This window comes from Carlito syrichta, unplaced genomic scaffold (assembly GCF_000164805.1).
Source record: "Carlito syrichta isolate Samal-C Ts95f unplaced genomic scaffold, Tarsius_syrichta-2.0.1 Scaffold312301, whole genome shotgun sequence".
Lineage (NCBI taxonomy): Eukaryota > Metazoa > Chordata > Mammalia > Primates > Tarsiidae > Carlito > Carlito syrichta.
The window spans coordinates 17974-31510 of record NW_007256397.1 but is presented as its reverse complement, the minus strand read 5'-3'; positions in this window follow the sequence as shown (position 1 = coordinate 31510).

The window sequence follows — 13537 nt, the reverse complement described above, 5'->3', positions numbered from 1 at the left end:
TGTATTGCAAGCACACGTCTCTCTTTTTTTTTTTGGAGTCTCACTCTGTCGCCCAGACTGGAGTGGCAGCCTCGACCTGCTGGGTTCCGGCGATCCTTCCGCCTCAGCCTTCCGAGTAGCCGGAATTACAGGCGCACGCTACCACGCCCGGCTGATTTTTGATTTATTGTAGAGTTGAGGTCTCGTTGCCCAGGCGGGTCTCGAACCCACGGGCTCACACAATCCACTCACTTCAGCCTCCCAAAGCACGGAATTACAGGCTGAGCCACCGGCTAAGCACATGTCTTAATAAGATGAACATAGCTGATAATTTTTTAAAGTTAATTCATGTATCTATGGATGACTATTACTTAATAGTTGAATAAGATAGATGTAGCATCAATTCTATTTCTTTATCTGAGTTTTGTTTCCAACATTAATTTTATTTCTATTTTTCATTTTTATAGATACTGGTTCTCAAAACCTTTGTTGACTTAGCAAATAAGAATGGGAGTTTTGTTACATCAGCATCGATCTTTGAATTCATTTGAGTTATCTGCCAAAATCCACGTAGTGATCTCTCATCAGACATCACTTTTAGTGATCTACAAGCTGAAAACTCAAATTAGGTCTATCTTCAGTTTTGCTGAAATCAAAAATCAAGAAATTCCTGCCTTGCAAAAGGATGTGTTACCCAGCCAATAAAATCGAAGCTGATATTTAAAATTGTCCATTTGTTTAAGCCCCAGAGATTTTTAGACACCAGGGCAAGGTGACACAGAAAGAACAGGGTGGGGAGGAGAAGGGAGGGTACATCCCAAGCAGATCTGTGTTAGGAAAGAAAAACTATGGAAGTGGAAGATGTGAAAATGAATTGCCTGAAAACTATTCTTGCCTGGTTACCTTTGTAAAGTCTTTTTACCACACTTTGAAGATTACTAATATAAAATTTCCTTTTAAGATATGTTTATGTAAAAACTAAAAAAGAGTCAATTTAAAAATATAACTTAACCAAGAAATAAAGCTATAGTATATATCGCATATATTATATATAGATATAGATATATAACTTGTTTGTTTGTTTTTGTTTATTTAGTCGGGGTCTCACTCTGTTGCCCAAGCTGGGATACAGTGGCACGATCATGGCTCACCGCAGCCTCTAACTCCTGTGCTCAAGCGATCTCCTGCCTCAGCCTCCCAAAGTGATGGGTTTATAGGTGTCAACCTCTGTGCCCAGCCTACAGCGAAAATCTTAATGATGGGCAAATGACTGAAGCACAGAGAATCTTGCCATGGTGAGTAAAGTGCAGGCTTTGACATCAAACCAATAGAAATTTGAATTCTAGGGCCTTTGCACAAGTCACTTTACCTCTAACTTTCCTTATCTGTAAAATGGCAATATTACCTACTTCACAGAATGTTTTTAAAGGGCTAAATGAAGTAACATAGAGAAATGTTTCTGTAGACTATAAGACAAAGTTACAGAGACTTGTTGAAAGTAAGGTAAGGGTATTTCCTCATCTCCCCCCCACCCCCCAGTATCAATTGAATTAATAGTAGACATCCTAGGCCTGAGACCTGGGCTGAATAACCCAAATTCAAGAGTTTGAGTGAGATATCAGAAAGAATCCAACACAAAAGTTAAATCTATAACATTGTATCCATATTTACGTATTCTCTTGCTAAGGTTGTGTCCTAAACCATAAAGCTTCAGAGAATACTAAGGTTGCCTCCTATCCCCAAATGCCAAGAAATTGAAGGAGAAAAGTACCTTGTAAAAAAGTGTGACTGTTTTCCAAAGGCACCCATGCTTGGGAAGCATACACCTGTCTCATTGCACATCCTCTCCTGTGTGACAACTCCATTGCCAGCTGGCTTACCCCATAATTACCACACATACTTGAGGATATTATTTGTAAACACTTATAATAATATACAAACTTGTTCCTCATGGATCTAAGGCTGAAAGAAGAAATGAAAAACAGTCATGCAATTTAAAAGCTATGTGTGAATTAAAAGAGCAAAATGACTGAACATAAAAATGAATGATAGTACCCATAGTTTCTAGAAAAATCAACAGAGAGCTATGAAAGAGGATATAATTAAGGATGTTTAGAGCATGTAAATCAGGAATACATGGAAACTGTAAAATATCTGAACTCTGTTCATGCCCTTCTTTCCTTTGTTACAGTGTTCTTGTATATAAAAATTGGATTTTTTATATTATGATGCAATGAGACAACATACGGCAACACACTTGACATTCTAATACATATACATTTTTTTACTCATCCACAGTATTGAAGCTATTAAGTTATGTGGTGAAATGATTTTAAGAGTTTTATTTTTATTTTAAGAGTTTCCTTTTATGTCACATTGTATGATAAAACAAAATGAAGATATTTTATTAATCTCTATATACTTTGTTCCTGGTAAAATATGATTATTTAATCTTTCATTCTTATCATTCTTCCTTTTGTAAAGAATTTTAAAAAGCAATAAGTTAAATTTATATTTATTGCAGTATTAATCTATTCAGGAGACACTTTTTTAGTTTTTCCTTTAATCCAAGCACACAACTATCATACTCTTGTGGACAGATATTCAGTCAAAATACATTCTACTTTTAAAAGTGTTCACATACATTTGGTAAATGTTATATTAAATATTTAAAATCTTCTGGTATTCAAAAGAATAGGCTAGATCTGTAATGACACAGAAAAATATCCATATCATTTGCTAAAGAACTATAGAATACATTAGTAGTAATTTTATTTTTTAAAGGCTATATGTATAAATATTAAAAAGTCTGAAAAATATCCTCCAGACTGTTAGCAATGATTACCTTTGAGCTGGGGCAGAGAAGGACAGGCATGTCAGAGGATTTTCAGAATTTTTTTTTGAGTTGGAGTATCACTCTGTCATCCAGGCTGGAGTGCAGTGGCATGCTCATGGCCACCACAGGCCCAATCTGCTGGATTCAGCCTTTCAGGTAACTACAACTACAGGCATGCACCACTATGCCCGGCTAATTTTTTGATTTATTGTAGAGATGAGGTCTTGCCAAGTTGCCTAGGCTGGTCTCGAACCCATGGGCTCAGGCAATCCTCTCATCTTGGCCTCCCAAAGTGCTGGGATTATAGGTATGAGCCACCACACCCAGCCCAGATTTTTATATACACATTTTTTATTGACTATTCTTATAATGTAAAGTTAATACTTTTCTAACTTACAAAGATGTTGTATTTAATTAATATAAATTGGGAATGCAGTTTTGGCAGAACCAAAATTAAGTCAACTGCAATAGTTAGTTTTAAACATGGGGTCTCACCCTACCAGCATGTTTGAAGCTTGCCTGATCCAGCAGTGAAGGAATTTGAGAGCCTCTCCTCCAATGTCTGCCCAAGCTCTCTATGTCCAGGAACTAAGGACTCCTGCCTAAGGAATAAATATTATAAGACTGCAAAACTCACTTCAACTAGCACTTTTACCTACGATGTTCCTGACTTGAAATGTTGTGCAAAACTCCAGAGAGCAACCTTTTCAGAAAAGACTCTCTTAGTCTCAACCAAATGAAAGAAAGTTCATTTCATTCAGTTTAGAAATGTTTAGATAATTCTTAACTTTTTAGGTTCTCTTTTAAATGTTTTATTTCCCTTCTTTATACTTGGTTTCCCGATTGCACTCTTCTGCTCTGTAAAACAGTTATTTTCCACAGATTTTCTTTCTAATCTTTATATTGCTTGGTAAAATGCTTCCCCAACTTACCTGATCACAAGAACCACCAAGGATGTTTATTAAAAATAAGATTCCAGCCGGGCTCGGTGGCTCAGCCTGTAATCCTGCGCCTTTGGGAGGCTGAGGTGAGTGGATTGCCTGAGCCCGCGGGTTCGAGACCCGCCTGGGCAGCGAGACCTCATCTCTACAGTAAATCAAAGAATCAGCCGGGCGTGGTAGCGCGTGCCTGTAATTCCAGCTACTTGGAAGGCTGAGGCTGAAGGATCGCCAGAGCCCAGCAGGCGAGGCTGCGGTGGCCAGGAGTAGCCACTGCACTCCAGTCTGGGTGACAGAGTGAGACTCCAACTCAAAAATAAATAAATAAATAAGATTCCAAGATCCTCCCCTCCTAAAACCTGCCTAATTAGGATCTCCGAGGTATTTTTACATAACCCAAAGTGATTCTTATGACAAGGTAAGTTTCAGAATCACTGCCTTAGTTAAACAGATATCTAATAGGGTTCTAAGCATTTGCAATGGGTGGGTAAAATAAATGCTCTAGGTCAGTGGTTCTCAACTTCAGTATTTATCAGAATCACCTGGAAAGTGGCATCAGTAAGAGGGCAGAATAGGAAGATCCACCCCTCATTTTCTACAGAAACACAGATTTAACAATGATATAAATAGCAAAATATCTTTATGAAAAGTCCAGAATTCAGAGAAGCACAAAATCAATATCAGTCACATTGAAATGGGTAAGAAAAGCAATTTTCCTTTACTTGAATCAGTCCCTCCCCCACTCTGGCACAGCTCAGCAATGAGACATTTGGACTCTTCCTTAAAGGGTTGGGGAAGAGAGTAGTGCAAATGTTCACTGTTCCTGCCCTTTCAGTATACTCCCCAAGGAGTTGACTTCTGTCTTACCTCACAAAGAGTGCTAAAAGAGCTGACATAGTTCAGATGCCTGGGACAGCCTGAAGACAAGCACCTTCCCAAGGTCAGCACACTTCTGAAAGACTTGGAACTGAGATCTCTTCTCCAGGAGGGAAGGGAAAGTATAGCATGCCCCCCCACCCCAGCCAGATCCCCAGTTTTCATTCCTTTCAGTGCACTGTCTAAAGCGCCAAGCTCTGTCTCCCCTCACAGAGTGTTGACAGAACTGACGTGATCAGACATCAAAAGGAACAAGAGATTATGGGCTAAAAAAATAAAAAAGTAAACTGGACGATGCCTGGGACAGCTAGAAATAAATACCTAGAACCTTTTGCTGGACTGACTGTTGAAGATCTTTCCTAGTCAAAACCAGTCCCTAAAGATTGGGAGAGAGGGCTGTTTAAAACAACAAAAAAAAAGTGGGGCCAGGTGCAGTGGCTCAAGCCTGTAATCCCAGTAGTTTAGGAGGCCAAGGTGAGAGGATTGCCTGAGCCCACAAGGTTGAGAACAGCCTGGGCAATTTAGCAAGACCTCTTCTCTACAATAAATCAAAAAATTAGCTGGGCATGGTCACACATGCCTGTAGTTTCAGCTACTTGAAAGGCTGAGGCGGAAGGATTGCCTGAGCCCAGCAGGTTGACGCGGAAGTGACTGTGAGCATGCCACTGCACTCCAGCCTGGGAGATGAAGTAAGACTCCACTCAAAACAAATAATAAAATGCACCAATGTAAAGCTACAAGGAATATAAAGAATTAGAAAAACATGATGTAATCAAATGGACAAAAGAAATATCCAGTAACTGACCCCTATAAATATGAAGATCTATGAATTGCTTGACGAGACTTTTGAAATAATCATCTTTAAGAAGCTCAATAAGCCACAAGAAAACACAGATTGGCAACTAAAAGAAAATCAGGGAAACAATACATGTACAAACAAGAATATTAACAAAGAAATATAAATGATAAAAAAGAACCAAATAGAAATTCTGGAGCTGAATAATTTAATAACTGTACTAAATAGTTTACTAGACACTCAAGAGCAGACTTAAGCAAAAGAGAATCAGCAAACTCAAAGACAAGTCATTTAAAATTACCCAGTAAGAGTAGCAAAGAGGAAAAGGAATACAAAATACAAATAGCCTAAGCAAATTATGAGACACCATCAAGTGAACCAATATACACATTATGGGAATCCCAGAAGAATAAAAAAAAAAAGGGGCAGAGAGGGCATTTAAAGAAATATGTGTGCATCTGTGGTTCCAGCTACTTGGAAGACTGAGGCTGAAGGATCACCTGAGTCCAGCAGGTCGAGGCTGCAGTGGCTGTGAGTGTGCCACTGCACTGCAGCCTGGGTGACAAAGAGTGAGACTCCAACTCAAAAAAAAAAAAAGAAAGAAAGAAATATGATCATAAACTTAACAATTCTGAGGAGAGAGATGGACATCCAGATTCATGGAGCCCAAAGGATGTCAAAGATGATGAACCCTATAAAGTCTGCACCAAGACATAATCAAATTGTCAAAAGTCAAGTGCATGCACACACACACACACACACACACACACACACACACACACAAAGTCAAACGCAAAGAGACATGTTGAAAGCAGCAAGAGAAAAGTGATTCATTATGTATAAGAGACTATCTTTCTCAGCAGAAGCCTTGCAGGCACAAAGAGAAAGGGGTGGTATATCCAATGTGCTGGAAAAAAAAAAATGACCAAGAAAGAGCACCATACCTGGCATAACTATCCACTAGAAATATAGGAGAAATAAAGACTTTCCCAGATAAACAAAAGTTTAGAGTGTTCATGACCACCCAAACCTGCCTTACAAGACATGCTAAAGGGAATTCTTAAAGTTGAAATTAAGGAATGCTAAACAGCAACATATAAGGATATAAAAGTATAAGGCTCATAGTAAAGATAAATTTATAGACAAACACAGAGTACTGTAATAGTATAATTGTGATGTGTAAGTCATTTTTAGCTCTAATATAAAAAAATTAAAAAGAAAAAAGTATTAAAATGATCACAAATACAAAAAATTGTTAATGGCTACATAGTATAAAAAGAAAGTATGCTATCAATAAAAAAGTATGAAGAAAGTAAAATCGTACCTTTTGTATGCAATTGAAGTTATCAAATTAAAATAGAAAGTTATACATGCAAGATATTTTATGTAAGCTTCCTGATAACAACAAAGAAAATACCTATAATTGTTACACAAAAGAAAAAGAAATCAAAGCCTATCACTACAAAAAAAATCAATAAAGCACTAAGAAAGACAGCAAGAGAGGAAAAGAGGGACAAACGAACTATAAAAGTAAAAAAGTTAACAAAATGGCAATACTAAGTACTTACCTATCAAAAACTACTTTAAACACAAATGAATGAAACTCTATCATCAAAACACAAAGAATGGCTGAATGAATTTTTTTTAAAAAAATCCAGTTAAATGCTGTCTACAAGAGACTAATGTTAGAATCAAAGACCCACATAGGCTGAAAGTGAAGAGATGGAAAAAATATTCTATACAATCAGTATCCAAACGAGCAGTAGTAGCTATACTTTTATCAGATAAAAAAGACTTTAAGTCAAAAGCTGTCAGAAGAGACAAAGGAGGTTATTATATAATGACAAAAGGGACAATTCATCAGAAAGATACACAATTATAAATATGTATCACCCAACATCAGGACATCTAAGTATATATAAAGCAAACATTGATAGACCTGAGGGGAGAAATAGACTGTAATACAATAATAATAAAAGACTTTTTTTTTTGAGTTGGAGTCTCACTCTGTCACCCAGACTGGAGTGGAGTGGCCACTCCTGGCCACCGCAGCCTCGACTTGCTGGGCTCCGGTGATCCTTCCACCTCAGCCTTCCAAGTAGCTGGAACTACAGGCGCACACTACCACACCTGGCTAACTTTTGATTTATTGTGGAGATGAAGTCTCGCCAAGATTGTGGAGATGAGGTCTCACCAAGAATAAAAGACTTTAATATCCAACTTTCAATAATAGATAGAACATCCACACATAAAATCAATAAAGAAAGGACAGAAATGAACACTATATACCAAGTGGACCTAACCGACATATTCAGTACATGACACCCAACGACAACAGAATATATATTCTTCTCAAGCACACATGGGGCACTCTCCAGGTTTAACACACATGTTAGGTCACAAAACAAGTCTCAACAAATTTAAGGCTAAAATCACAAGTATTTTTTCCAATCAAATGAAAAAAGTATAAATAAATAACGGAAGAAAAACTATAAAATTAAAAAATATGTAAAAAATTTAAAAACATACTTTTAAGTAAGCATTGGATTTAAAAAAATCAAAAGGGAAATTAGAAAATATCTTAAGACAAATGAAAACAAAAACACAACATACCAAAACGTATGAGATATAATAAAAGCAATACTAAAAGGGAAGTTTATAACAATAAACATCCACATGGAAAAAGAGGAAAGATCTCAAACAAATTTTACACCTCAAGGAACTAAAAAAAAGAGAACACCCTAAGCCCAAAGTTAGCAGAAGGAAGGAAATAATTATGATTAAAGCAGAAACAAATGAAACAAAGACTAGAAAAACAAAGAATAAAAGTAGCAGTTGATTTTTTGAAAAGATAAGCAAAATTGGCAAACTTTTAGTGGACTGAGAAAAAAAGAAAAAAGAAATAAAATAAAAAATGAAAGAAGAGAAATGACTGATTTCACAGAAATAAAAGGATCATAAAAGACTATTATGAATAATTATATGCCGACAAGTTGGATAACCTAAAAGTGAATCAATTTCTAGAAACATACAACCTACCAGAACCAAATTATGAAGAAATAGCAAACTTGAACAGACCAGTCATGAATAAAGAAATCACATAGTAATTAAAATTCTCCCAACAAAGAAAAGCTCAGGGCAAGATACTTCACTGATGAATTATACCAACCATTTAAAGAAGAATTAGTACCAATCCTTCTTAAACTTTTCCAGAAAATTGAAGAAGAGAGAGCACTTCCAAGCTCATTTTATGAAGCCAGCATTACCCTAATGCAAAATCCAAACCGGGCTTGGTGGCTCAGCCTGTAATTCTGCGCCTTTGGGAGGCTGAGGTGAGTGGATTGCCTGAACCCGCGGGTTCGGGACCCACCTGGGGAGCGAGACCTCATCTCTACAATAAATCAAAAAATCAGCCGGGCGTGGTAGCGCATGCCTGTAATTCCAGCTACTTGGAAGGCTGAGGTGGAAGGATCACCGGAGCCCAGCAGGTGAGGCTGCGGTGGCCGGGAGTGGCCACTGCACTCCAGTCTGGGCAACAGAGTGAGACTCCAACTCAAAAAAAAAAAAATCCAGACACAAAACACAAGAAAAGAAAACTACAGGCCAATATACCTGTAGTATCTATCATAGATAGATAGATGCACAAATTTTCAACAAAATACCAGCAAACTAAATTCAACAGCACATTAAAGGATCATAAACCATGATCAAGTACGATTTATCCCTGGGATACAAGGATGATTCAACATATACAAATCAATAAATGTGATACAACACATTAACAGAAAGAACAATTTAAAAATCACATGATTATTATCTCAACAGATGCAAAAAAAAAATTTGACAAAATTCAACACCCTTTTATTATGAAAAACTGTCAGCAAACTTGTTATAGAAGGAATTTACTTCAACACAATAAAGATCATATATGAAAAGTTCATAGCTAACATCATACTTGATGTTAAAAAAAAAAAGTTTTCCTCTACGTTAACAAAGCAAGGATACCCATTCTCAATTATTCAACATAATATTGAAGTCCTAGCCAGAGCAATCAGGCAAAAATAATAATTAAAAAGGCATCCAAATCAGAAAGGAAAAAGTAAAATTATCTCTTCAGATGACATGACTTTATATATAGAAAATTCCAAAGACTGCACACACACACACACACACACACACACACACACACACACACACCACACACATACACACACACACACACACACACACACACACAATACTGTTAGAACTAATAAATATAGTAAAGTTGTAGGCTACAATATCAGCATACAAAAATCAGTTAAATTTTTATACACTAACAATTAACTATCTGAAAAGGAAATTAAGAACAGTCCCATTTACTATAGCATTAAAAAAAAATTAAGCCGGGCTCGGTGGCTCAGCCTGTAATCCCGCGCCTTTGGGAGGCTGAGGTGAGTGGATTGCCTGAGCCCGCGGGTTCGAGACCTGCCTGGGCAGCGAGACCTCATCTCTACAATAAATCAAAAATTCAGCCAGGCGTGGTAGCACATGCCTGTAATTCCAGCTACTTGGAAGGCTGAGGCGGAAGGATCACCAGAGTCCAGCAAGTCGAGGCTGCGGTGGCAGAAAGCAACCACTGCACTCCAGTCTGGGTGACAGAGTGAGACTCCAACTCAAAAAAAAAAACAACAAAATTAAAAAATTAACTTATCCAAGGAGATTTTAAAAAGTGTACACTGAAAGCTACAAATCATTGATTAAAGAAATTTTAAAAGACACAAATAAATGGAAAGATATACCATATTCATGAATTGAAAGGCGATATTGTTAAGATAGCCATGTTACCCAAAATGATATACAGATTCAATGCAATTTTGATCAACAGCCCAAATGCATTTCTACAGAAATAGGAAAAATAATCCTTAAATTTACATAGAACCACAAAAAACCTCAAATAGTTAAAGCAATCTTGAGAAAGAATGAAGCTGGAGGCATTATGCTTCCTGATTTCAAAGTAGACTATAAAGCTATAGTAATTAAAACTGTATGGTACTGGCATAAAAACAGTGTTATAGACCAATGGATAAGAATCAAAAGCCCAGAAATAAGCCCATGCATGTACAGTCACCTGATCTTCCACAAGGGTGCCAATAACACACAACAGGAAAAGAGCAGTCTCTTCAACAAATTGAAGAAAACTGGATATCCACATGCAAAAGAATGAAATTGGACCCATATCTAACACTGTATACAAAAATAAACTCAAAATGGATTTAGAAAAGAAAAACAGCTCAAAGCAATCTGAGCTCTGAGGTATGCAGGCCCAGAAAGACATGAGTATGGAACTTCAGTCATTCCCACTTCTGCCAGCTCCCACCTCCCCTACCCTCCACACTATGCCTGGGGCAATAGTTTCAAGTCATTTTGTTTCCTGACTAGCTGCTTTATCCATTATCTTTGTGTTCCTGGAATTTGTGACACAAAGAATAGTGTATATCCAATAAATAGCTTAAGCTATTTAGTGGAAATTCTTGGTAAACAACTTATAAACTGCCTCTACTTTTCCTTTAAAAACCTACTTGTAACTTTGCTAATCAGAGTGCATATTCATGGCAACTTGAATCTGTGCTCGTAGGTTGCCATCCTCAGGCTTGGTCCAATAAACTCTCTACTCATATATTTGCCAGTTTCTTCCTTTTAGATCGACATATTAAAAACTTAAACATAAGACCTGAGGCTATAAAACTCCTAGAAGGAAATATAGGGTACTTGGAAAACTTCTTGACATTGATCTTGGTAATGATTTCTTGCATATGGCACCAAAAGCACAAGCAACAAAAGCAAAATTAGACAAGCAGAACTACATCAAACAAAAAATCTGCACAGCATGGGAAGCAATCCACAGCATGGAGAGATAACCTACCGAATGGGAAGAAATATATATAAATCATGTATCTGATAAGAGATTAATATCCAAAATATACAAGGAACTTCTGCAACTTAACAGAAAAAAAAAAAAAACATTAAATGGGCAAAGAACTTGAAAAAACATTTCTCAAAGAAAAGCATACAAGTGGCCAACAAGAATATGAAAATGTGCTCTACTTCACTATCATCAGGAAAATCCAAATCAAAGCCAAAATGAGATATTACCTGGGATTACAGGTATGAGCCTCTATGCTCAGCTGAGAATTTGCATTTCTAATAAGTTCCCATGCTGCTGATGGTCTGAGGACTACACTTTGAGAACCACTTCTCTACCCCAGAAGCTTTCAACTTTTTAAAAAAACTATAACCGACGACCTCTTTCAAGTCCCTTCTCCCTATAGGAGTCTTTCTGTCTTCTTAATAAATTCTACTTTCTAAAAAAACAAACTATAATACAGTAGGAGGTACATTTTACTTCAGAACCCAGTGTTCATCTGTAAAGTTTCCCAGACAATACATAGTTCTTAGAATGAACAATGCACATTGATATGTTTTCATTTATTTCGCTCTTTAAAAATTCACTAAATTGATTGCACAACCCATCAGCAGGTTGTAATCCGCAGTTTGAGAAAACACTGAATCTAGCTTAGTCTTCGAATGTCATAAGTCAGTAATCTCCATACTTTTTTGATCACATGCCAATAACAGTGAAGCATTTTTGAGCATGCACCTCCAAATTTGTACATTTATAAGTTGTATACTTGTACCCTGTCAATCCATACATCAATTGCTAAAGTTTAATATTTTTCCTTACATTTTAGATGGAAGAATGTAAGTAAAGGACCAGCTGGCATGGCTGAAGACCAGCCTGGGCAACATAGTGAGACCCCATCTCTACAAAAAAAAAAAAAAAAAAAAAAGCCAGACATGGTGGCACATACTTGTAGTCCTAGCTACTTAAGAGGCTGAGGCGGGGGAATGGTTTGAGCCCAGGAGTTGGAGGCTACAGTGAGCTACGATCAAGCCACTGCACTCCAACCTGTGCAACAGAACAAGACCCTGTATCTAAAAAAATAAAAATAAATAAAGGTTCTAATATTTCACCTTACACATGCCCCCAGGGCTATGGGCTCCAACTCAGACTCAGACACGTAGGGAGGTTGAATGAACAGCCCAAGGTCACACAGCTAGGCAATTTTCTTTTCATTTTAATGCTCTTAAAAAAAAACCCAAGTATGTACTTATTAAATAAGACAGTGTTGGTTTTTTTTTTTTTGCTCCATTATTTTAATTCCCAAATGTTTTAACACGAAATGTGACATTTTTGTCAAAAGGCTACTAACTTTCATATAATGTCACTCACAGAAGTCTCCAATGTGGTAGACAGTGGTGATTCACGGTATCTATGAGAGGGGTTTTTCTAAAACAGGCTTGTTGCAATATCCCCATTACTTCCTAGTGACCTGACAAACTGTGCTGGACATTTTATCTGAACAATGAGACTCTCATGGAGAAGTTCAGCTCATTACTGCATCTGGCTCCTAATTTCATTGCACCCAGTTCCTAGTAAATAATGAGAAGTGAGCTACAGACATGGGGCCATTTCCCCCTCTTTGTGGTAAACTGTAGTGACTGAAACTTTTGGATCCTTCAAGAGGCAGGAAGCAGGGTCTGCTGTTACCCTGTGTTCCCAGAGGGGAAATTTTGTCTTTGTCCCTATCACAGAACATCTATCTTCACAAAGCTCTAATTAGGCACACAGGCGCACGACTGCTAGTGTGTGTGCATGCGTGCTCGCACATACACACACACACACACACACACACACACACACACACACACACACACACAGCTTGATTGTCAATAAGGTTCTGAACTATTATATGGCCACGAAATTATTACAGCTTCCAAATACTGTGGAATAAGAAAACCACATGGGGGGGAGAGGAAGAGAGAGACAGACAGACTACTTGATGGCTTCTGAAGGTTAATTGTCCAGCCTCCAAAGACAACACTTTTTTTTTTTTTTTGAGTTGGAGTCTCACTCTGTCGCCCAGACTGGAGTGCAGTGGCCGCTCCCGGCCACCGCAGCCCCGACCTGCTGGGCTCCGGCGAGCCTTCCGCCTCAGCCTTCCAAGTAGCCAGAAGTACAGGCATGCGCTACCACACCCGACTGATTTTTTGATTTATTGTAGAGATGAG